A 27,841-nucleotide genomic window follows, 5' to 3' on the forward strand; every position below is an offset into this window, starting at 1 on the left:
TCACTAATGTATGGTGAATTAAATAATTAGACTACTAGCAATAAAGATTACATTGTAAATGATTCCTAAGTGACAGTATTCTTCCTTGGTAAGCTTTGAGGCAGTACTTGCATTTCAAAAATTTTTTGAATATTATTTCAAGTAGGATATACTTTGTACAAATATATATTGCTTCCCTTGAAAAGAAACTAACCACATTTTCTTGTGTTCTAACTTAGAAATTGGTATCTCTATAAGTTTTTTAGTGATTAGCTCATATATAAAACATATAATAGATTGTCTATAAAATTTATCTTGTAGCTTGTAAATCGCATATAGTGGCACCAGATCCTGTGCTTACTCAAATCTAGTCTATGAGCATGGTTGCAAATATCTTCAATACTATCTTATTTATTTTTCAAACCATATTTCTTACTTAATTTACGCCTGACATATTGAAGATAGAAAAATAAGAAATACAATACTTTAAGCAAAGTTTTTGATCACATATGATTTAGGTGATTCAGGGGGCCATGCTTATACATAAGATGTAACAGGTAGGTTTCAGGGACATGAAGAAACTTGAAAGATTTGTGGTTGATTATGGTACTTAATTTTAAATACTCATTCCTTTTTTCTACTTTATAGAACTCTGTTGGAACTCTCCAAGACTGCTTGACCACCATCTCATATACTTAATCAAGGACAATACATTATGCTAGGCACTACATACTACCTATGTATTTCTCAAATAAGTAAATTTTTGAAATAATAAAACATTTCATTATTACATACTTAATGTAAATTTTAATAACATTTCAACATTTAAAATATTTGATATTACTCTAGCATATGGAATAGAAAGTATTAAAAGATCTCTGAGATTTACTTGGGATAAAGAACAAGGTGAAAAATGACCTTTGTGTTTATATGTCAGTATAGCAAATCATATTGTTCTAAGATTTCAGTGATGCATAGCAGTGGAAATAACAGAGATAAGTACGATAGACTTTTCCATTGACTGAGTTTTCCAGGTCATTTAGTCCTCTCTAGTGTCTTCAAAATAATCCAACAGAGGTAATGATAACAGATTGCCACATTTTTGTCTATATGATGACCTGTTTAGGTAGAAGAGAAAACAAAAACAAAAACAAAAAACACTATTCTCAATGCTGTGAGTAAAAATACAGCAGTAGTCAGATCATCAGTTCTGTGCACTCTCTCTCTCTCTGTCTCAACATACACACACATACATGCCATGTGAATTGATGTATTATGTCTTTGTTAGAAAGTATGTACTACTGAGAATGCTATCAAGAGCTGGGCAAAATCAGAATAGTCAAGTCTGATAAAAGTTTATCCTCTGCTCTTGGAACTTCTCAGAATCTCACTTAAAAAATATGTAAGCATCTTTAAAAATAATTCTAGTAGATATTATGATAGTTCTAATATTATAATTATTTCATAATCCTAATGTATTAAAAATAGAATGCAGCAAGCTAATTTGGCCTCAAGATAGAGGACCATTCTATGACTGGAGAGTTGTATGCTCTCAGTGTTAGTCAGAAGAAGCTGTAAAGAATTCAACATGCAAAGCAGAAGTAATTCATAAAGGTTTTGTTTTTAGTCACTAAGTTGCTAAATCTTTTGTGACTCCCTGGATTGTAGCCTACCATCCTCATCTGTCCATGGAATCTCCCAAGCAAGATACTGGAGTGGCTTGCCATTTTCTTCTCCAGGGGATCTTCTCCACCCAGGGATCAGAAGCACTTCTCTTGCATCGGCAGGTGGATTCTTTATCACTGAGCCACCAGGGAAGACCAATTCATAAAGTAGCAAATATCTAAGAGATTACTGTAAAGAAAATATCAGGCTAAGCCAGAGTTGTGCTGTCCAATAAAATCAGCCAGATGTGGCTATTTAGCACTTGAAATGTGGCTAATTTAAATTGAAATATGTTGTGAAAATAAAATACAACACAGATGTCTGAGAATCAGTATGAAAAACATTATTTTCTTAATAATTTTATTTTGATTATGCAAACAATTTGATTACATATTGAAATGGTATTTTAGGTATATTAGTTTACCAAAATATGTTATTAGATTTGTCTGTTTCTCTTTCTTTTTTAAATATAAATTTATTTATTTTAATTGGAGGCTAATTACTTTACAATATTGTATTGGTTTTGCCATCTTTTTCTTTAGTATCACCCATTTGGCTTTCACTTGTGGCTCTTAAATTTATATCAAACAGGGCCAGTCTAAGGAATTTCAGCAGGATCATACAATTACTAATTTAGACAGTCACAACTTATCTAAGAATTGAACACATTCATTTTTCATCAACTATCTATTGTATAGCTTTTATCATAAATCTACTAGACACATTCCCTCTCTAGGAAACATTAAAGTAATAGTTAAACACTATTGCTTGAGCTGGAGACTTGTCTCCTGGGTAAGTCAATACCATAGTCCACAGTTGTCTGTGATTGTGGTTTCCCTCCGTCTGACCTCTGATGCCCTCTCTCAGTGCCGACTGTCGGTTGGGTATATCTTTCCTTTTTCCTTTGCCTTTAGCTTCTCTTCTTTTCTCAGCTATTTTGTAAGTCCTCTTCAAACCACCATTTTGCCTTTTTCCATTTGTTTTTCTTGGGAATGATCTTGATCTCTGCCACCTGTACAATGTCATGAACCTCTGTCCTAGTTCTTCAGGTACTCTATCAGATCTAATTGCTTGACTCTATTTTTCACTTCCGTTGTATAATCATAGGGGATTTGATTTAGGTGATACCTGAATGGACTAGTGATTTTCTCTAACTTCTTCAATTTAAGTCTGATTGTTAGTTTCTACTGTATAGCAAAATGAATCTGATATATATATATATATATGCATATCAGATTATATATATATATATATATATATATAACCCCTTTTATGAATTTCCTTTTCATTTAGGTCACTCCAAAGCTGAGCAGAGTTATCTGAGCTATATAGTAGGGTTTTATTAGTTATCTATTTTATACACATTATCAGTAGTGTATAAAATCCCAAATCCCAATTCATCCTTCCCCCTCAGTGTCCATACATTTGTTCTCTATGGCTGCTGTCTGTATTTCTTTGTGGCAAGTAAGATTATCTATACCATTTTTCTAGATTCCATGTATATATGTTAATATACAATATTGTTTTTTCTCTTTCTGAGTTACTTCACTCTACAATAGTCTCTAGTTCCATCCATGTCTCTACAAATGACACAATTTCATTCCTTTTTATGACTGACTAATATTCCACTGTATATATGTACCACATCTTCTTTGTTATTCCTCTGTATTTTTAATACTTTGTTTATTTTTGGTTGTGCTGGGTCTTCATTGCTGTGAGCAGATTTTCTCTAGTTGCAGTGAGTGGGGCTTGCTCTTCATTGCAGTGCTCAGGCTTCTTATTGTAGTCATTTCTCTTGTTGCAGAGCATGGACTGTGCAAGTGGGCAAGTGGGCTTCATTACTTGCAGTCCAGGCTTTGTAGTTGTGGCACATGAGTATAATTTTTCCATGGCATGTGAAATCTTACCAGACCAAGTATCATACCCATGCCCCCTGTGTTGGCATGTAAATTCTTAACCAGTGGACCTCCAGGGAAGTCCTACCCATTCCTCTGTTGATGACCATTTAGGTTACTTTCATTTCATGCCTATTGTCAATAATGTTGCAGTAAACATTGGGATACATGTATCTTTTCAAAGTATGGTTTTCTCTGGATCTGTGCCCAGGAGTGACTGCTGGGTTTTTATTTTTATATTTTTTAAATGTATTTATTTTTTAATTAGAAGATGATTGCTTTACAATATTGTGCTGGTTTCTGCCATACATTGACATGAATTAGCCATCGGCATACATATGTCCCCTCTCTCTTCATCTTGGCTAAAATATCAATATTTTATTTTATAATGATTCTGTCCTTCAGTTTCTGGAAGAGGGCATGACAACCCCATCCAGTATTCTGCCTGGAGAATCCCGATAGACAGAGGAGCCTGGTGGGCTATAGTCCATGGGGTTGCAAAGAGTCAGAAAGGACTGAGCGACTAAGCACAACACAGAACATCTTTCAATTTATTGGAGAAGTAATTCTGCACTACAAATAAACTCAACAAACATGAACTAAATGATCGTATCTAGTACATTAAACACTAGAAAATTTAGTCTAAAATATCAAATTGCCCATTAGATACAAAATAATCAAAATAAGCTCTTTAAAATAACATTTCAGTTTTTGTAATGTGCCCATACCTTGACTGAAAAGAATCTATAATTATATGGTGCTGTCAGAGATACCTGAATGGCATGGCCTCACATGTTCATGGATAGAAACTATTGTGGAATGTTTTAGCTAATATGTATTTTATAATTTACCTTATATTTCCATTTCTGTGGCCTATGTTGTGAAAGAAAAGCTGTTTTTCCTATTTATGTCACAATTTTATTCATGTCTATAAACTTAATAACTAGGAATAAAAACTAAACTGTTTAGATAAACATTGGGCATAAATGAAGAACATGACAGTGATTTAGTAAGAGGGAAACATTTTTAAAGGTACCAATTTTTGTAAGAATTAATGAATTCTTGTGTAAAATTCAAATAATTATATTTTATGTACTCTAAAATTTAAGTGGAATTGGAATGTATTTTAACTTAGTCTTTAAGTAGAATAATTTTTAGGTGATATAATGGCATTGAAACATGTAAAATATCATTTATGAAACGAGTTGCCAGTCCAGGTTCGATGCACGATACTGGATGCTTGGGGCTAGTGCACTGGGATGACCCAGAGGGATGGTATGGGGAGGGAGGAGGGAGGAGGGTTCAGGATGGGGAACACATGTATACCTGTGGCGGATTCATTATAATATTTGGTATAACTAATACCATTTTGTAAAGTTTAAAAATAAAATAAAATTTAAAAAAAAAAGAATACTTACAGAGCATTTTGGAGTATGAAGGAAAATAATAGTGTTAGTTTTTGATAGTTTTTCCTCTGTAATTTGCTTTGAAAAGGGAATGCACATTCATTTTTTTTTCCTAATATTTAGCTACATAAGGAATGGTGATAAGCACAATCTTAGAAGAGACTTTAGAAATGTATATTATAAACAAAGACTATAAATTAGTTTGCAAATATTATAGTTAAAATAGTAAGTCACAGAGTTTTTCAGAAATATCTATTTTTCTTTGCTTGAGTCATTTCCAAGAATAAAAATGGTGTGTGAGAAATATTTTAAGAATATCTGAATTGTAATGTAAATAATTATTTCTGTGTTCTATATAAAGTAAAATTAAAGAAAAAATAAAACTGCTTAATTTTGTTTTCTTTGTTATTTTAATAGTTACTATCATATTAAGATTAGAATACTTGTAAAACTGTAGTATTCATATTTAAGTATTATGTTCCTTATTATATGCTTTAGTTTAAATCAAATCCATGAGTGTATGTATCTGTGAAAATGATGTAATGTTAGAAATGTTTTTGTATTATTTTGGGAATAGTCACTTCAACTTGCATTACTGTAATAAATCAGTGTAATTTTACAGTGTTATTAACACAAAGCATCTTCAAAGATGTAACACAAAAAATATCCTTCTATATTACCTGTAAGACATCTTTAGTCATTTGAAAATGTTTGACCCAATTATTCTAAAATTTATGTTTCCCTTGAGCTATTTTTTGTATTTTTTCCCCTAAATTACTTGCACTGAATTGCCCTTTGGCATTTACTATTGATTTGTATTGAGGGACATAATAAAAATCAGTCATACTCAAATTATTGGAATGAGTTAGGCATGTTATACCATGTCTGACAGTATTCTCTTACGGGTGGGGCTAGAGTAGAGGTGGTGGATATCTCACTTTTCTTATTACCAAGGACAGTTGTATCTTCCGAATAACTTCATTATTTTAAATTTAATTCTATTGCTGTTTTTATTGTTGGATGAATATAGGAGAGATTGTTTATTTTAACCTCATGGACTCTGCAGGTAATGTCACTAAAGGTATTCCCTTCTGTTAGAAGAAGAAATTTCTTCTGTTAGAAGAAATCCTGACTGCTACAGGATTTCTTTCAAATGACAGCCATACTGTAGCCAATGAACTGTGATGGATTTAATGATATCCTCCATTTTGTTTTCTTATTATTTTCTTTTCATTTTATATTAATGTATTTATTTTGTTTACCTATTTATTTGCTTACATTTTTTGTAAATTCTATGAGCTTTTTTTATGAGATATATAAGTAATCTGTGGAAATCATTATAGCATTTCTTTTTCAATTTTCTAAAATGTTTATTAATATTTTATCAATTTTCAATATTTAAGTTTTTCACAGACATATATGATATTCTGTTATGAATTATCTAAAAATACATACATGTATAAAATCTGATTTAAAAAATCTCTGATATTTTGAAATTGACTTTCCATTATGGAAAGAGAAACACTGAATATAAATAAAAATGTACACTATATTGAAGTGATGAATATTTTGGAAAAAATGAATCAGAGTTAAAAGGTTTAGAGAATGTTGGGTTAGGGTGTTTTTGTCTTTTTTTTTTTTTTTTTTTCGGGAGACTGTAAAAGTGTGTCCTGCTGAGGAGACCTTTGCTGTGGGACATGAAGGGAATAAGGGTGGTGACCGTGTGGCTTTTCTGTGTCAGAGGAACAACAGACACAAATAAACTGATGTGTTCTGGGTAGTTAGTCTGCTGGAGAAGAAAGGGCAAGAGGAGAGCAGAAAAAGCAAAACCAAGGAACTGATGCAATCAAAAAACAACAAAAAAAATTGAGTTATTATGAGAAATTTAGCTGTTAAATTTTACTTTCAGTGAGATGGGAATCAAATGTTGGATGATTTTGAAGTGAGGAAAGTCATGATTTAATTTATATTTTAATCATTTATTGATGAATTAGATGTGACATGAAAGGACAGGAAACGTGTAAAAGAATGCTCTCAGTGTTTTGTGCCTGGATAACTGGAAGGTGGAAGTTATCTGGGCATCTGGAAAGATGGAGTGTCTACATACTGAGATTGAGAAGATGGCAGGTGTTGGGTGGGGATAGTGAGGAGGTCATTTTTCAGACAAGCATGGAATGCCTATGTGACATTCAAATGGAGATATAAAATAGGCAGTTGGACACATGTATTTGGAATTTAAGAAAACTGAGTTAGCTGTAGATATAAAATTGGGAGTTTGTGCTGGTGTTTCATGCTAATAATCTAGAAGAATTTTGAGAAAATAAGCATATGAACTAAAACATAGGTTACAGAGATGAGTAAAACTGACAAAAGAGCCTGAGAAAGAGAATTTATAGAGATTGAAGGAAAAACTGAAGAACGCTGATTCAGATGCTTTGTAAAGATAGCTTATAAGAAAGATAAAAGGAATGCCCATGACAATAGCTGCTACGGGTCTCCTCAGATGAGAACTTAATATCTATCGCCTTTCTATTTATTTCAGTTTCACTGTTACTTTGCCAAGAACTTTTAGAGTGCAGTGGTAGTTGTGATGGGAAGGGACATCTGGTTAGAGTATGTTTGAGAGGAAAGAGCAGAGGATAAATACAGAGATTTTTTTTTCTACAGCAATTATTATTAATATTAATACTATTAGTTATAATTTTCTGAAACTAAATGATTAAATAATTGATTGTGAAAGCTATGATATTCTGATTACAAAAATCTACATTAAACTTTTCTGCTTACTTCTGCTTCTCCTCTAAGTCTCCCTCTCTCCCCATTTGACCTGCCTGGTTCAACAAAAATTCATTCAAAATATATAACTGTTTGAGTTGTTGAAATAATTAATGTATTAAAAAGCATGTAAAAGGAAGTTTATTATCATATTTGCATGTTACATATTATACCTTTTATAAAATAAAATATCCAACAATAGATGAAGTAGAAATTCAATGTTGTAACAGGAGCATAGGCTTCTGCATGAAATGCTTCTTACTACAATGAATATACATAACTAACTAATATAATTCCCAGAATCCAAGAATTTTTATTTAAATGCACTGATTATAAATAAAATATTGAATATTGATTTGGTAATAAATATGAATTTCAAAAATAAAATACAATGTTCTCCAAATGAAACAGCTAGAATTTACTTTCGGATGAAATGCACACAAATCTGAATTACTTAAATTTACAGTCTCATTTGATATTGTTTCTATATTATAGTTTTATAGCTTGAGTTCTTGGTGAATTGGGGCAATCTGGAAGTTTGAAATGATATGACATTTGCCATCAGAAATCAAGAGTGTTAACTGTTATCTCTGCTACTTCAAAATGGTATGATAGGAAATAACCCCATAGTTTCAGATTCCACACTAATAAAATTGGAATAACCAGAATATGTATCTACCATACTGGATAATCATGGGATTTAGTGGGATGTGTTATGACCTATAGGTCTACAAACAGTGAAAAATGAGGGTAGAAAAAAAGAAAAACAAAAACTTTAGATTTAGCCTCACAAGAACATTTTGTCATGAACATTAATCTGTCTGTTGAATCACTGAGTAGACAAAATTTCAGACATAGAGACTTCCATGAAATATACCTTGAGTTAAGTCTCCTACATCTGGAATTCAAAAAAATTGAATCAATCACATGATTGAAGAAAATTCCTGTGAAAGGATAAAAAAATCCCTGGTGCATTTAGCATCCAAATAGAAATAACTACAATAAAAGAGATTGCAATGATAAACCATAAATATAATACAAATGATAATTTATTCTTTGACTCAAGGGCACCTCACCTTGCTTTAACAAATAGGCTACCTAACCTATGTTGAAATAAACCAGTGATAATAATTATTTGTTATGCTGTAGGCAAAAGTACTAAGCTTCAATTTTTGAACACAGCAGAAATACATGTTGAAAAATAGATTTATTTATATATCTGGATTATCATTAGTAAACCATCTTTTTATTTGATTAAAAATGTCTTAGGTTTCTAATAAATTAAATTTAAATAAACTCACAAAAGGATTACAGCCATGAATCTAATCTTCTGAAAATATATTAGAACATTCTCCTGAAGAAGATAGAGTCCTTGACGTATGACTGGTTCAAAGTGTAAGGTCTAGAACATAGTGACCACTGTACTGCTACCATTTTGTTTTAATACTATTGATCTTATTCCAAGAGCTCTATTGAGTGAGACTCTGTGCTTTAACAGCACCCCCTAAAAGTTGTCTGATCTTCAGTCTAGATTTAAGAAGCAATTGATATCTAAGGCTGCTAACTTCTGTTGGAAAACTTTCAGTTAAAGACTTCCTTCTGACATTTCCCTGACTCTTCATTATCTCTTACTCAGTCCCTCTCCTGGGTGAGCCTTCATGCCCGTTTACCACTGGTTCAGCTTTCTCTGCCTTGTTCCAGATGATCCTAATCTGCTTCACCTGTTGTTTGACAGTGTTTATATAACAAGTATATTACTTTTAGCTCTAGAGGATTCCCTCATGTGTGCATAGCATTGATATAAATTTTTCTCCTGAAACATGATCCAGTGTTGCCTCAGTAGTCTTCAAATGTCCATTTGTTTATACATGGATACACAGGTATGTAGAAGCACTATGTGCCACAAATGAGTGAAGCAAGTAAGAAAACAAGCAACAAAAATTCCTTCCATCACAAAGCTTATAATCTACTGGGTGATTTCAGTGAATAAAAAATGAATAAATTGCATGTTTGTTACAAAGTGATAAATGTTATAGAGAAAGTGAACAATGATAGGGAGGCCTAAAGTTGGGATGGTGATCATAAATACTTCCTGGGAAGACAGCTTTAAAGCCATGCCTTGACCAAGGGGAATCTCTTCTAATGAAATTTCACATATTTGCCCATAAGGAAATTAAATCTTTCAACATTCTTTCATAGTTAGGCTGTAGCCTTCTTATTTTTCTGGTTGACAGGGAAAATATCTGTCAGAGATGTGGGTATATCGGCTATTCCTCTCCCCACCACCCTTAAGGGAAATATCATTTGGCTCTGTGGCTCATATGACAGATTCTTCCTCCCCGCCCCCTAGTTTTGATCCAGTTTCTTGGCAAGCTGGATATAATCTGATTCAGTCCTTACATTGTGAACTGTACATGTTTGGGCATATGGTCTTGTTTTTATGATCTTTTAACCTTTATTTATTTTAGATACACCATGGTGTAATGGATCATTTGGGGGTATTAAACACTTGGAGTGGCAGCAGGTCTGGTTGAAGCCATCTGGAGGTGCTGAGGATTGGGAAGTTTGCCTCCCTGTGGAATATGCTTTTAAAGGAGGTTTTATAAAGTTAACTAGAAAACTTACAATAATCTCATTTAAGAACAGGTATATAAGGTAGATGAATGGATCATGGAACAGATGAATGGTTAAGTATATGGTAAAGCAAACATATAAAAACCTTTATTCTGCACTCCAATATTCTAGAATAATCAGTAAGCTTCCTACATCTGATGTCTTAGATTTTAGAAAGTATTTATTCTAACATGAACAAAATTGTTCATTTTCTTTTTAGTTTTAGACATAGGTGTAACGTTTCCAGAGCCTGCCTGTATACATAATTAGAATGAAGGCAATAGAAGTTTGAAAGAATAAATACATGTGAAAAATATTTTTTAAAAATTATACTATTGAGGTCCATTTAAAAGTCTATTTTGTATATTTTGATAGTAACTTCATCCAACAGTAATCATGTTTTTTGATATTATAAAACACCTTTAAGTATATTGCAGCCTGTGTGATCAACATGATCTAATTTTCCTAGCATCTACTTTTACTGTTCAAGAATTACTAAGTAAAAAAAGAGCAAAAGAACCATATATTACTCACATGTCCACCTGAATGTCTAAAATTAAGACATGCACACTGCTAACAAATGGGTTCAACCACTTTGGAGAAAGTTCTTGCAATTTCGTATAAAATAAATATGAACTTATCCTATGATCTAGCAATTTGACTCCTAGGTATTTACCAAAAACAAATGAAACATATATCCACAGACATAAATGTACAAGAATATCAATATCAGATATAGTCACAATAGCCTAAAACTAGAAACAGTCCTGGTATCCACCAAAAGTCAATGAATTAAAAAATTGAAATTTCCTATGCAAAGGAATTGGAGAAGGCAATGGCACCCCACTCCTGGAAAATCCCATGGATGGAGGAGCCTGGTGGGCTACAGTCCATGGGGTCTCTAAGAGTCAGACACAACTGAGTGACTTCACTTTCATTTTTCACTTTCATGCATTGAAATTAATGACAACCCACTCCAGTGTTCTTGCTTCGAGAATCCCAGGGATGGGGGAGCCTGGTGGGCTGCCGTCTATGGGGTCGCACAGAGTCGGACACGACTGAAGCAACTTAGCATAGCACAGCATAGCATACAAAGGAATGGGTTTCCCAGGTGGCGCGAGTGGTAAAGACCTTGCCTGCCAGTGCAGGACATGGCTTCAACCCCTGGGTTTGGAAGATCCTTGGAGGAGGGCATGACAACCCACTCCAGTGTTCTTGCCTAGAGAATCTCATGGACAGAGGAGCCTGCCAGGCTACGGTCCATAGCATACAAAGAGTCAGACATGACTCAAGTTACTCAGCAACTTTGCATGCATACAAAGGAATGCTACTCAACAATAAAAAGGAATAAGCTACTGACTATTAAACAGTATGAGTGAATCTCAAAAACATTATGCTTTATGAAACAAACATTACTCAGAGGAGTATGAACCATACAATTCTGTATATGTAAGTTATCAAATGGACAAGTGGCATCTATAGTGAGAAAAAATAGAACAGTGGCTATCTCTGTGGACCACAATGGGTGATTACTGAGAAGGCATATAAGAGAAGTTTCTGAAACAATGCCCAGTGATTCTCTTCAGTGATTAAAAAGCACCTATCTTATCTAGGCAACTAAAATATGTTGTATTATATAAGAGCTCAAAGTCGTTTCCTCTCCAGGAAGTGTTTATTCCAAGTGAGAAGCCAATAAATAATATGAAAAGGTGTTTTTATTTTTCCTCTAATTCTCCATTTTGGGCATTTCAACTCGTTTGTCCATTAAATAAACTTAATCTCCTTTAAGATTTAAGTAGTGATTAGGTAGAGAGGTAAAGTTTAGGAAAGGTATTATTTAATTGCTAATGTCATGAGCTATTATTGTTCTCATTGCCTGACATATATTTAATTCTGAATCTTTATCTGTGAGTAAATTTGAGATGTGACTTCCCTAATGGCTCAGTAGGTAAAGAACCTTCTGCAATGTAGGAGACACAGGAGACAGGGGTTCAATCCCTGGGTTGGGAAGATCGCCTAAAGGAGGAAATAGCAACCCACTCCAGTATTCTTTCCTGGAAAATTCCATGGACAGAGGAGCCTGGCAAGCTACAGGTGATGTGTCACTAAGGGTCGGACACAACTGAGCGACTAACACACAAATTTGAGGTATTTTAAGTATATTTCAGTGACCTCCAGTCAATTCCCAAATTCTTGAGATCTCTTATCTACAATTCTCTTCCCAGAGACAAATGTGTTTATTCTAGGTGGTAATTTACAATTTCTTACTTCTTGCACTTGTATGATCCTACCACTCTTCTCTTAACTCTACTCTACTCAACTACTAGCTTAACTCTACTCTACCTCTAGCTTACCTCTACTCACTATCCCTGGCAAATCTCTTTGGAATATTATAAGACAACCCCAGGCAGCCCTACTCTTATAGGGGGTCTACATGAAAATAGTTGATGTGATCTATGGAAAATATGTACTTTTGGTCTATTTTAAGGAAAATGAAATTATTTCACTCTCTTAGTGCCCATATTCTGCTGTGGCAGATTCCATCCAGGCACTCACACCTTTGTTTTCTCAGATGTGACTCAGAAACAGTCTACTCTGACTTATGTATATATAAGTATATATTATATGTATATGTGTGTGTGTGTGTGTGTGTGTGTGTGTATAGTGCCCAAGGATCAATATTTTACAAAATAAAGTATAGGGTAAACAAGAAAATTAAAAAAAAAATAATCCTTGATTTGGCCCCCATTTACCTGTATTTATCTCTGTGACTGGTTCCCCAAATTGAATACAACATTTCAGGCTCTTCAGTGAAGTCATATATAATGAAAGTTGAAACCCTGCAACCATATATTTTATCCGTTTGCCAAACAGACGAAGCATCTGCTAAGGAAGCTTAGATCTCCAATGGAGCATAAGTTGAATGTGAAAATATAGTGTTAAATAGACACTATAGGTAGAACCTGATTAGAATGTGCTGAAGGGGTTATAACATTTCTTTTTACTCTCTGCCAAATAGACTTTACTCCTGCCGAGGAAATTGAAATCTAAAGCAGATGACATTGACAGGACAAATGCCATTAACAGAGAGGGATGTGTGCCATGTTCAACACAGATTGAGACATTAAACGTCCAGCATTAAATGAAACTAGAAAGTTCAGAATTCTTCAGTGTGTCAGATTTGTACATGATAGCTATGTGAATATCCACGAATATCAATAGCCCTAAGTAATCTTGCAAGAGCCTGTTGTGTTGCCATAGAACTTGCTTTTCTGAAAAGATGTGAAGTGACCTTCCTGCATTGAAAAGGCAGTCTGGAAATAAATGTTATCTATTTATGATGCTTATTACAGCTGAAGTATTTTATTCTTTAAATTGATGGTCTCCTGCTCAGAAGGGTATTTTGAGAGTATCAGTTGAAATGGCTTTTACTGCTCCTTTTTCTTTTCCATAATATATTTATTTTTCTTCAATAGCTCTTATAATTTATATAACAGTAATACCTTATGTAGAAAGATAGAAATTGAAGCATGATAAGTGAAGTGTGCCAAAATTTGAGGTTTGTTTTTCTAAAATTGATCTCTGTTTCTTTGGAGCCCCTATTCCTAAAGGCAGAACAAAGAAAACAACAAAAAAGTTACACTTGTTAAATAAAATTCAGTCTTCTCTAATTTCCACAGTTTTGATGTGAGTAAATGCTCAGTTAGTTCATGGAATGCTCTAGTAGAACATTACGTCTGTAGGCAGGAGGCATCATCTTCCACCACTCCTTTCCAAGATGTGTCTGGGAACACAAGAGAGCTCATAAAACCTGTGTCTTTTTGCTGTCCTTGTGGTTAGACTGTCTGACCTGTCCTTGCAGTTAGAGTGTCTTTTCCCTATCAGTCAGCATGCTCTCTATTCTTGATTGCCAATTATCAACACCTATAATAGCTCAGGGGTTGTTGTGTTGATTCTGTCAGTTCATAGGGATGACCATCTCCTTTCCCTGCCTGGAAGAGCCACTTCTGCCTCTCTCACACCACAGATACTTTGAAATCCAGACCGTGCATCTCCTGCCTTTTCTTCCTTTTGTGACATTGCTAGCCACCTGCCACCCACCCCTATTCTCTCAGTAAACTTGAAGATGCTCTGTAAGTCCTGGCAGACGATGACAACGAGGAGGCCCTATTTAAGGCCCATTGATGCTTCTCTCTTGCAGTACTTTTTGCTCGTTTCCAGCCCTTTTGGCAGGATGGAGTGCCAAAGTGATGAAAATTTATTTTAGTTGCATTTATGTTTTACAGTTATTAGATATAATTTTTACAAAGTAGGATGACTCAGAAAACTCTGGATACCTGACCATGTTTTAAATTATACAAAATTAGGTATATGCTTGTCCCAAAGGCTGAGTGGTGAATGATGATTCTGTTCTAGTCTATGCATGTGTTTTACTGTACATGGGAGTTATATTTTATAACTCTGAGACTGATAGGGTGCAGATAATCCAGTTTCTATGGTCTCCAGTATATGCACCAAAACAATTGAATCATGGTCAAATTTAGGCTGTGTGTTTTAAGATTGAGTCAGAAGAGAAGTGCTTCTTTCTGTCAGCCGTATTATCTTCAACACTGTTCCAGTAGTGAGGATGACTGGCAATTACCAGGACATTTATGTCTCTGTCACTGGACAATGTGATTGATTTGTCTGCTGTATGTTCTGATTTTGCTGACTCCTTTCTCTAGCCTTTAGATAAATAAGCCTTGTTTTTTTTTTTTTTTAATGCTTTATTATTATTTTTTTTAATTTTATTTTATTTTTAAACTTTACATAACTGTATTAGTTTTGCCAAATATCAAAATGAATCCGCCACAGGTAATATCTATGTTTGGGCTGACGAGTCTGAATTTATTATTGACATCTTTCAAGACAGTGGTTGATTTAATCTTGTTTAAACATAACTGCTTTACAGAGAAATTCTTGCTACCCATTATAAGGTTGTTATTTAGTTGTTTAGTTGGTTGATGAATATGTGTTTGACATGTCTGACGTTATGACATTCTGTCAGTCCAGAAGATCATCCAAGCATTCATGCAATTAATTCAATTATTGTTTAATGTTTTAGAATGTGGTATTATTTTTAGAATGATAGCACATCTATGGAGAAGGCAATGGCACCCCACTCCAGTAATTTGCCTGGAAAATCCCATGGATGGAGGAGGCTGGTGGGCTGCAGTCCATGGGGTCGCTAAGAGTCGGACACGACTGAGTGACTTCACTTTCACTTTTCACTTTCATGCATTGGAGAAGGAAATGGCAACCCACTCCAGTGTTCTTGCCTGGAGAATCCCAGGGATGGCGGAGCCTGGTGGCTGCTGCCTATGGGGTCACACAGAGTCGGACACAACTAAAGTGACTTAGCAGCAGCAGCACATTCTAAGGTGTCAAACAATAATTGAATTAATATTATGTCACCTCTCTTAACAATAGGTTTCTTATGGACAGTTAATTAGACTTTTATATCTTATTGACTTATATTGACATATCTAAATGTAAGTCAATATTCAGTTAATACAGTTGTGCATGTACATGAATACATACAAGCATGAGAGATGAATGCATACAAGCATGAGTTTACCATGCTTGTTTACCATCATCTCTCTCCTATGGCAATCATCTCCTCACTGGTCTCCATGATTCCACTTTTGCCACCTAAGTTTATCTCAAAGCAGTAAAAGTGATTCTTTTTTAATTGTTTAAAATGTATTTTTTTAATTGAAGGAAGTTTGCTTTACAGTGTTATGTTGGTTTCTGCCATATTATAAATGAATCAGTCATAATTATAGATATATCCCCTCCTTCTTAAGCCTCCTTTCCCTCCCCTATCCTAGAGTGCCAGGCTGGGCTCACTTTGTTATACAGCAACTTCTCACCAGCTACCTATTTTATACATGACGGTGTATATATGTCTATCCTGACTCTTTGCAACCCCATGGACTTTAGCCTGCCAAGCTCCTCTATCCATCGGATTTCCCAGGCAAGGAAACTGGAGTGTTTAGCCATTCTGTTCTCCAGGGGATCTTCCTAACCCAGGGATAGAACTCAGGTCTCCTGCATTGTAGGCAAATTCTTTACCTTCTGAGCCACCAGGGAATCCCAGTGAATATATGTGATTCTTTTAAAAAATAAAAATCTGATTAGAGCAGCTCCCTGCTCAAAACCCTGCCACGGTTGTAATAAAACAAGATAACATTAAAAAAAAAAAAAAAACTTTATCATGGCCCACAGTACCCTCATGAGATGTGATTTCTAGTTAATATTTCCACCCTTTCTTCCTACTCTTTCCTTCATTCAATATACTGTAGAAATACAGGCTTCTTTGTTGTCCCTTAAATACACTTATCTCAAGACCTTTAAAAATCGCTGTTAACTGTCTTGAATGCCCCAAATCCCTGATATATTCCTGCCTTGCACTCATTTAAATCATCATTCAAAGGTCAACTCCTCAAATAAGCCTTTTCACACTACTTGATCTTAGGTAACAAAGTTTTCAATTTTTGTCCATCTTAACACAATTTATCTTTCTTCAGTTGCAGGTATCAACACATATATTACTTATTTTTTGTTAGCTTACTGCTTACTGTTTGTTTATTGTTTGTTTGTAATACTACAAATGCTCCCCATGTGGTCAACAATTTTATTTTGTTTTGGTAACATAATCTCAGTCTGTAGAGCATTTTTTGCTGATAGTAAGCATTGAGTGCATAAATATATGTTGATGAAATTAATTAATTAATTAATTAAAGCATGACTACATGAATCCCATTCTCCATGAAGTCTCCCTGGGACTGATTTCCTATGCTATCAAATAAAACTGGATAACTTCAATTCAGAACTAGTTCAAGAGCCCCTCCAATGCAACTAGAATCTGATCTGGTAGCCACAGAGACCTCAAAAATTCCCTAGACCTGGGAAGGATAGAATTATAAAACCTCCCTCTCTGGCACATACTAAATGGGGTTCTAGGGTGAGGAGAATGGGATGGGGGATGGGCATGATCTGGAAAAGGTAGAGTATTTGACACATTATTTTCTTATAATTCAGTTTATTTGTTTAAAAATCTTTTACAAAGCTTGTCTTCTTATTCTTCTTGGGCTAACTCTAATATTGTCAAAAGTGCTTTTCTTCAGTGTCTTTAATCAGGCTTTAGTTCCCAGGTGCCTAAGTCTCTTACTGTTATGACTGACCCAGGTCCTCTTTAGACTGTGACCCATAATATAGGCCTTTAATTTTTCATTCTCCCCGTCATCCCACATGCATATGTCATGTTACATATGATTCTAATAGGGACATATTTTCTTTAAATTAGATTTAGGGCCTTAACCACCACCTCCCCCAACATATAAATTTAACATGGCTTTCAGGGTGCTTGATGGTATTGATAGAAACAATTTAAAGAAGTAACTTTCAGAACTCTACAAATCTTACATGACCATATGTCAAAGTAATCATAACAGCCATTCTTTATTGAGCAGTTCCTATGTGGTTGACATTAGCATTTAACTAAAAATAATGCAAGTTGCCATCTCTGCTTTATAGCTGAGAAAAATGGGGTAGAGAGAAGCTTATTTATAAACCATGGTCAAGATAAATCAGTTAATCTTACTAACCCAAATGCATGTTTTTACAAACTTGTCAGCAGGATGTTACCATTTCCATCTTTCATGGACTTCCATTTCCAGCATTATCAAGAAGCATATGGAGCACTTGCAGTATAAAGTGACTTTCATTTGCAGACATGTAACTGGAAGAAACTTGTGCATGATCCTATCAGCATTCTTAGGGTATGTTTTACTTTTAGTAATAAACCCAGGATAGCCAATGCCTAATACATATAATATTTTAAAAATTCACATTTAATGAATATTCATAAGAACACAAGGGATAAAATACAATTACATTTTGTTGGCCATATTAATGAAATTATTATTAAAGTAAATGGACTTTCTGACTTGGCAGTATTTAAAAAAGGAAATAATTAGTTTCCTTATTTGGTCTTTTTGTTGTTGTTGTTGTTGTTGTTGTTTAATTTTATTTTATTTTTAAACTTTACATAATTGTATTAGTTTTGCCAAATATCAAAATGAATCCGCCACAGGTATACATGTGTTCCCCATCCTGAACCCTCCTCCCTCCTCCCTCCCCATTCCATCCCTCTGGGTCGTCCCAGTGCACCAGCCCCAAGCATCCAGTATCGTGCATCGAACCTGGAGTTTTTATTTTTAAAGGCTATCTTACCTCTACATTTGCAAGAATGAATAATTTTTATTTAAATCAGTGATAAACAGATATAGATAGCACCAAGCTTTAAGATAGTCAAGTATAGGAAAAGAAAACTAGCAATCAGTAATTATCTATTTCGTGCCAAGCTTTTATTTTTTAAATGTAATAACCCAATTAGGTTATTATTGGAAATTTTAATATTTCTGTTGAAAAAATGGGAAACATATTTAGAACATTTAAATAATTTTCCCACGGACACCTAACAGATCAAAGACAGAAGTGCCATTTGCACTCCCAGCTATGTTACTCCAAATTCTACTTTCTTGTTATTAATATCTTATTTCTTCACAAGCCTCATTTATTTTTCCTATTCCCAACCTCCTACATTCCCTTCATACTCAGCAGTACTGGGGACAGTATATAGAAATTGCTGAATGATGAGCTGTTATCTTAGAGAAGATCTTGCTTTATAACTGAAACTAAGTAAAGCACAAAATATATATTTGAAATCACAGAACTCCTTTGAAAGCTTGAAAATACACACACACACACACACACACACACATTTATTCCTGACACAAATAAATGACACAGCATTGAGAATTATAGTAAAAGGAAGAATGATCCTCAATGGAATATTAAAAATCAAAAGTGATCTCTATAGTATATGCAGAACAATGGAACATAAATTTTCATTATAGTGGGTTTTGGCTCACTTCTATAAATCAAACCTGATTAAGTGAAAATAACTTCTGAAGAGACCAGCCTTATAATAAATATAAATTAGTACTATTCATTGTTACTTTACAATAGAGGATACCTAGAAATTAGATATAAGAAAGCTCAAGATATTTTACACCATATGTGCCTCCAACTGGCCACCACTCTGCAACTGATATTCACTTTGATATGTTCCCAACATTCACATTAGTCTTTCCTTTGAAAGATTTCAAAGACTGAAACAACTCTAAGGATGAAAATAGAATGAAATAATCTGTCCTTCAAGTGTTTCTCATTTTCAATACTAATATATTTCTTCTGGTTACAGTTTGTAGAATGTCTTAATTCTATTAATGATCTTTAAGAACTGTCATTCCTAATCTACTAAGAATCTCAACCCATGATGAAACTGCTGCTGCTGCTAAGTCGCTTCAGTCGTGTCCAACTCTGTGCGACCCCATAGATGGCAGCCCACCAGTCTCCCCCGTCCCTGGGATTCTCCAGGCAAGAATACTGGAGTGGGTTGCCATTTCCTTCTCCAATGCATGAAAGTGAAAAGTCAAAGTGCAGCCACTCAGTCGTGTCTGACTCTTAGCGACCTCATGGACTGCAGCCTACCGGGCTCCTCCATCCATGGGATTTTCCAGGCAAGAGTACGGAGGCACCAGTAAACCAGAAGACCACTGAGAATAAGAAGGCAAGCATTATTTCAAATTAAATATAAAATTCAACTTATGGAATATAGATTTGCTTGTTTTTAGCAAGTATTAGATTATATGTAGTCATATTTACCTTGAGTCCTTCACTCTACTAATATTACTTGTTAGTATTTTTTTATTTTGTAAATTATTTCTTTTAATGGAAGGCTAATTACTTTAAAATATTGTAGCTGTTTTTGCCATACATTCACATGAATCAGCCATGGGTGTACATGTGTCCCCCGTCCTGAACCTCCCTCCTACATCCATCCCCATCCCATCCCTCAGGGTCATCCCAGTGCACTGGCACTGATTGCCCTGTCTCATGCATCGAACCTGGACTGGTGATCTGTTTCACATATGATAGTACACATGTTTCAGTGCTATTCTCTTAATTCATCCCACCATCAACTTCTCTCACAGAGTCCAATAGTCTGTTCTTTACATCTGTGTCCTTTTTGCTGTATTACATATATAGTCATCGTTAGCATCTTTCTACATTCCATATATATGTGTTAGTATACTGTATCAGTGTTTTTCTTTCTGGCTTACTTCACTCTGTATAATAAGCTCCAGTTTCATCCACCTCATTAGAACTGATTCAAATGTATACTTTTTAATGGCTGAGCAATACCCCATTCTGTATATGTACCACAGCTTTCTTATCCATTCATCTGCTGATGGACATCTAGGTTGCTTCCATGTCCTGGCTATTATAAACAGTGCTGCGATGAACACTGGGGTACATGTGTCTCTTTCAATTTGGGTTTCCTTGGTGTGTGTGCCCAGGAGTGGGATTTCTGGGTCATATGGTAATTGTATTTCTGTGTTTTAAGGAATCTCCACACTGTTCTCCATAGTGGCTGTACTAGTTTGTATTCCCACCAACAATGTAAGAGGATTCCCTTTTCTCCACACCCTCTCCAGCATTTATTGTTTGTAGACTTTGATAGCAGCCATTTTGACCTGTGAGACATGGTACTTCATTGTGGTTTTGATTTGCATTTCTCTGATAATGAGTGATGTTGAACATCTTTTCATGTGTGTGTTAGCCATCTGTATGTCTTCTTTGGAGAAGTGTCTATTTAGTTCTTTGGCCCATTTTTTAATTGGGTCGTTTATTTTTCTGGAATTGAGCTGCATGAGCTGCTTGTATATTTTTGAGATTAACTCTTTGTCAGTTATTTCACTTGCTATTATTTTCTCCCATTCTTAAGGCTGTCTTTTCACCTTGCTTATAGTTTCCTTCGTTGTGCAAAAGCTTTTGAGTTTAATTAGGTCACATTTGTTTAGTTTTGCTTCTGTTTCCATTACTTTGGGAAGAGGGTCATAGAGGATCCTGCTGTCGTTATGTCAGAGAGTGTTTTGCCTATGTTTTCCTCTAGGAGTTTTATAGTTTCTGGTCATACATTTAGATATTTTCTCTATTTTGAGTTTATTTTTGTGTATGGTGTTAGAAAGTGTTCTAGTTTCATTCTTTTACATGTGGTTGACCAGTTTTCCCAGCACCACTTGTTAAAGCCATTGTCTTCTTTCAATTATATATTTTTGTCTCCTTTGTCAAAGATCAGGTGTCCATAGGTGTGTGTATTTATCTCTGGGCTTTCTATTTTGTTCCATTGATCTATCTATCTTTGTGCCAGTACCATACTGTCTTGATGACTGTAGCTTTGTAATACAACCTGTAGTCAGGCAAGTCGATTCCTCTAGTCAATTCTTCTTTCTCAAGATTGCTTTAGCTCTTCAAGGTTTTTTGTATTTCCATACAAATTGTGAAATTATTTGTTCTACTTCTGTAAAAAATACCATTGGTAGCTTGATAGGGATTGCATTGAATCTACGGATTGCTTTGGGTAGTATCTGCATTTTCACTATATTGATTCTTCCAATCCATGAATATGGTATATTTCTCCATCTATTTAAGATTTTTTATTACAGTTTCGATTTCTGTGCTTGTGATGGGTCTGTTAAGATTTTCTACTTCTTCCTGGTTCAGTTTTAGAAGGTTATACTTTTCTAAGAATTTGTCCATTTCTTCCAAGTTGTCCATTTTATTGGAATATAGTTACTGATAGTAGTCTCATGATCCTTTGTGTTTCTGTGTTGTCTGTAGTGATTTCTTCATTTTCATTTCTAATTCAGTTGATTTGATTCTTCTCCCTTTTTTTCTTGATGAGTCTGGCTAATGGTTTGTCTATTTTATCTTCTCAAAGAACCAGATTTTAGTTTTGTTGATTTATTCTGTAGTCCCTTTGTTTCTCTTTCATTTATTTCTGCCCTAATTTTTTTTTGAATTTTTTTAAATTTTATTTTATTTTTAAACTTTACATAATTGTATTAGTTTTGCCAAATAATTTATTTCCTTCTACTAACCCTGGGGTTCTTCATTTCTTCATTTTGTAGTTGCTTTAGGTGTAGACTTAGGTTATTTATTTGACTTTTTTCTTGTTTCTTGAGGTAAGCCTGTATTGCTATGTACCTTCCCCTTAGCACTGCTTTTACAGTGTCCCTTAGGTTTGGGGTTGTTGTGTTTTCATTTTCATTAATTTCTATGCATATTTTGATTTATTTTATGATTTCTTCTGTGATTTGTTTGTTATTCAGAAGCATGTTGTTTAGCCTCCATATATTTTTATTTTTAATAGTTTTTTTTTTCCCTGTAGTTGACATCTTAATCACCACATTGTGATCAGAAAAGATGCTTGAAATGGTTTATTTTATTATTTTTTTTTTAACTTACCAAGGCTAGATTTATGGCCCAGGATGTGATCTATCCTGGAGAATGTTCCGTGTGCAGTTCAGAAGAAGGTGAAATTCCTTGTTTTGGGATGAAATGTCCTATAGATATCAATTAGGTCTAACTGGTCCATTTCATCATTTAAAGTTTCTGTTTTCTTGATAATTTTCTGTTTTTTTGATCTCTCCATAGGTGTGAGTGTGCTATTAAAGTCTCCCACTATCATTGTGTTACTATTATGTCCTCTTTCTTACTCATTATCATTTGCCTTACATATTGTGGTGCTCCTATGTTGGGTGCATATGTATTTATAATTGTTACATCTTCTTTTTGGATTGATCCTTTGATCATTGTGTAGTGTCCTTCTTTGTCTCTTTTCACAGCCTTTATTTTGAAGTCTATTTTACCTGATATGAGTATTGCTACTCCTGCTTTCTTTTGGTCTCCTTTTGCATGAAATATCTTTTTCCAGCCCTTGACTTTCAGCCTGTATGTGTCCTTTGTTTTGAGGTGGATCTCTTGTAGACAGCCTATATAGGGGTCTTTTTTTGTATCCATTCAGCCAGTCATTGACTTTTGGTTGATACATTTAGCCCATTTACATTTAAGGTAATTATTGATAAATATGATCCTGTTGCCATTTACTTCGTTGTTTGGGGTTCCAGTTTATAAACCTTTTCTGTGTTTCCTGTCTAGAGAAGAGCCTTTAGCATTTGTTGAAGAGCTGGTTTGGTGGTGCTGAATTCTCTCAGCTTTTGCTTGTCTGTAAAGCTTTTGATTTATCCTTCATATTTGAATGAGGTCCTTGCTGGGTATAGTAATCTGGGTTGTAGGTTTTACTTTTTCATCACTTTAAGTATGTCCTGCCATTACCTTCTGGCCTGAAGTTTCTATTGAAAGATCAGCTGTTATCCTTATGGGGATCCCCTTGTGTGTTATTTGTTGCTTTTCACTTGCTGCTTTTAATATTTGCTCTTTGTGTTTGATCTTTGTTAATTTCATTAATATGTGTCTTGGGGTGTTTTGCCTTGGGTTTATCCTGTTTGGGACTCTCTGGATTTCTTAGATTTGGGTGGCTATTTCCTTCCCCATTTTAGGGAGGTTTTCAACTATTATCTCCTCAAGTATTTTCTCATGGCCTTTCTTTTTGTCTTGTTTTGATTATTGATATAGATCACACAATAAGATTATATCTGAAAAATTCAGAACTCTAAGAATTGTGTGAACAGTGATTGAGAGTATTTCTTTTACAATATAGAAACAAACTCAAAACAAGATTAAACATAAACCAACTGACCTTCCAATTTTAAAAATAAGTAGGTAAAAATTTAGCTGTGTTGCTTCCATGTTATAGCTATTGTAAATAGATAATCATTTAAATAATATCTAGCTATTAAATAGCTAGAAAGCTAAATAGCAACCTAGATGTCCATCAACTGATTAATGTATAAAGAAGTTGTGGTACATATACACAATGGAATATTACTTAGCCATAAAAAGGAAGGCATTTGAGTCATTTTTAATGTGGTTGATGAACCTAGAGCCTATTATAGAGAGTGAAGTAAGTCAGAAAGAGAAAGATAAATATGATATTCTAATGCATATATATGGAATCTAGAAAAATGGTACTGAAGAATGTATTTACAGGGAAGTGATGGAGAAACAGACATAGAGAATAGACTTATGGACATGGGGAATGGAGAGGAGAGAGTGAGATGTATGGAGAGAGTAACATGGAAACATATTACCATATGTAAAATAGATAGGCAACAAGAATTTGCTGTGTGGCTCAAGAAACTCAAACAGGGGCTCTGTATCAACCTAGAGGGGTGGGATAAGGAGGGAGATGGGGTGGAGGTTCAAAAGGGAGGGGATATATGTATACCTATGGCTGATTCATATTGAGGTTTGACAGAAAACAACAGAATTATTAAAAAATAAATTAATTAAAATTAAAAAATTTAAAAAAAATTGGATGGAAAATTTGTTTGATATTTCATCTGCATTAAAGGATGTTAATCTGCCTTTTTATTTATTGTTTCATTGGTTTTTCCTTTAATGCAACTTTCCTATTTCCTCTGAACAGTTACTTTAAAGAAGTTTAAATGTTTTTTCTAAATTTCAAAGTTTTACTTTAGAGCCATGTCAATTGAAATCATTTCCATTGAAGTCAACAAATAAACATCATCTACACAATATCTTTTGTATAAAATGATAGACTTTTTCATATCTGTAGATTGTAGTATATACTCTAAGAAGTTTTTGGTTCTTTTTGTATTTAGGAATGTACTGTCTAATGGAGACATATAATAAACAAATACACGATATACTATAATTAAAGTAGAGCCTAATATGTGAGATTACTTGTGTTTGTATGTCACTTGTGAAAGTTTGTATGTCATACTTGTGAAAGTATGTCACTAAACATACTTTCATCCAAAAGTTTAAATTACTTAACCCTATAAAAGTATATTAGATAGTATAAAGGTACATCAAAATTATTCAGATAGGTTCAGTAACTTGCCAATCATAATTTAGCAAATCAGTCGGTGAAGCCAAGATTGAAGCAACATCTCATTTTAAAGCCAGAATTTGTAATTGCTTCACCATTTAGTTTTATCCTAGCTTTCTATTTTATCATTATATGGATTCAGATCAGATCAGATCAGATCAGTTGCTCAGTCGTGTCTGACTCCTTGCGACCCCATAAATCGCAGCACGCCAGGCCTCCCTGTCCATCACCAACTCCCGGAGTTCATTAAGACTCACTTCCATTTAGTTAGTGATGCCATCCAGCCATCTCATCCTCTGTCCTCCCCTTCTCCTCTTGCCGCCAATCCCTCCCATCATCAGGGTCTTTTCCAGTGAGTCAACTCTTTGCATGAGGTGGCCAAAGTACTGGAGTTTCAGCTTCAGCATCATTACTTCCAAAGAAATCCCAGGGCTGATCTCCTTCAGAATGGACTGGTTGGATCTCCTTGCAGTCCAAGGGACTCTCAAGAGTCTTCTCCAACACCACAGTTCAAAAGCATCAATTCTTCGGTGCTTAGCCTTCTTCACAGTCAAACTCTCACATCCATACTTGACCACAGGAAAAACCATAGCCTTGACTAGACAGACCTTTGTTGGCGAAGTAACGTCTGTGCTTTTGAACATGCTATCTAGGTTGGTCATAACTTTCCTTCCAAGGAGTAAGTGTCTTTTAATTTCATGGCTGCAGTCACCATCTGCAGTGATTTTGGAGCCCAGAAAAATAAAGTCTGACACTGTTTCCACTGTTTCCCCATCTATTTCCCATGAAGTGGTGGGACCAGATGCCATGATCTTCATTTTCTGAATGTTGAGCTTTAAGCCAACTTTTTCACTCTCCTCTTTCACTTTCCTCAAGAGGCTTTTTGGTTCCTCTTCACTTTCTGCCATAAGGGTGGTGTCATCTGCATATCTGAGGTTATTGATATTTCTCCCGGCAATCTTGATTCCAGCTTGTGCTTCTTCCAGTCCAGCATTTCTCATGATGTATTCTGCATATAAGTTAAATAAACAGGGTGACAATATACAGCCTTGACGTACTCCTTTTCCTTTTTGGAACCAGTCTGTTGTCTCATGTCCAGTTCTACCTGTTTCTTCCTGACCTGCATACAAATTTCTCAAGAGGCCGATCAGGTAGTCTGGTATTCCCATCTCTTTCAGAATTTTCCACAGGTTATATGGATTAACAGGTAGTAAATCTCATTTTTATATCAGTGGAAACAATCAAATAGTATTTAGACTTATGAGACTGTAATGAACTACCCTGTTAATGTGCTTGAAAAATATTAGTAAAATATTGAAAAAAAAAAAAGAGGTGAATTGCACCCTTAAAAAAATTCATGTTCTGGGAGTAAGGATGGATATGGAAATACTTATTTGGAGGTAGCATATGAAATCTAAAGAATATGGGCTTTGTGTCTAGGCAACCATCTTAGGCTGTGTCACACTGTAGTTGTATTACACAGTAGCTGTGTGTCGTCAAATTGTATGACATCCCTACTCTCAAGTTCCTCATCTATTAATACAGGAAGAGTACCCTTTCATCGAGTCTCTGTGATCATCAAATAAAGTAAAATGGGTTATGTGCTTTGAACAGAATCTGAGCCAAATATTACATTCAATATTAATTTGACCTGTAGTTTTGTCTTGTTAGAAATTTACCTTCCTGTTAGGTGTGCAGAATATCTCTTTGTGGTTTTGATTTATATTTTCCTAGTGACTGATGATATTCAACATCAGGTCTTGTGCCAAGATTCAAGTTCTTTGACCATTTTTTAAATTAAATGGTTTTCTCATTGTGGTTGAGTTGCAGGTTCTTGTATATTTTTTGTAATAGCCTCTTACAGATGTATGAGTTGTGAATATTTTCTGCTGTTTTCTTGGTTGTCTTATCTCTCTGCTCTCCTGATGATATCCTTTGGTGCACAAGAGGTTTTAACTTTCAGTTCAGTTCAGTTGCTCAGTCATGTCCAACTCTTTGCAACCCCCAGAATTTCCTCACACCAGGCCTCCCTGTCCATCATCAACTCCCAGAATTCACTCAAAGTCATGTCCGTGGAGTCAGTGATGCCATCCAGCCATCTCATCCTCTGTCGTCCCTTTCTCCTCCTGCCTCCAATCCCTCCCAGCATCAGAGTCTTTCCAATGAGTCAACTCCTCGCATGAGGTGGCAAAGTACTGGAGTTTCAGCTTTAGCATCAGTCCTTCCAAAGAAGACCCAGGACTCATCTCCTTTAGAATGGACTGGGTGGATCTCCTTGCAGTCCAAGGGTCTCTCAAGGGTATTCTCCAACACCACAGTTCAAAAGCATCAATTCATCGGCACTCAGCTTTCTTCACAGTCCAACTCTCACATCCATACATGACTACTGGAAAAACCATAGCCTTGACTAGAGAGACCTTTGGTCTGTAGGTACAAATATCTGTCTGTATGCCAGTACCACATTGCTTATATTACTGCTGCTATATAGAAAAATTTTCAACCAGAAAGTGGAAGTACTCAAACTTTGTTCTTTTTTAAGTTTCCTTTATTCAAAGTCACTTGATATTTCTGATGAATTT

The 27,841-nt window shown here is 34.9% G+C and overlaps 1 protein-coding gene across 1 annotated transcript in view; it reads left to right on the plus strand.

Moving 5' to 3' along the window:
• CNTN5 (contactin 5) overlaps positions 1-27,841 on the plus strand; it is a 1,686,091-nt gene that overhangs the window by 438,455 nt on the left and 1,219,795 nt on the right. The window lies entirely within an intron of this gene.

This window comes from Bubalus bubalis, chromosome 16 (genome assembly GCF_019923935.1).
Source record: "Bubalus bubalis isolate 160015118507 breed Murrah chromosome 16, NDDB_SH_1, whole genome shotgun sequence".
Taxonomy (NCBI): Eukaryota; Metazoa; Chordata; class Mammalia; order Artiodactyla; family Bovidae; genus Bubalus; species Bubalus bubalis.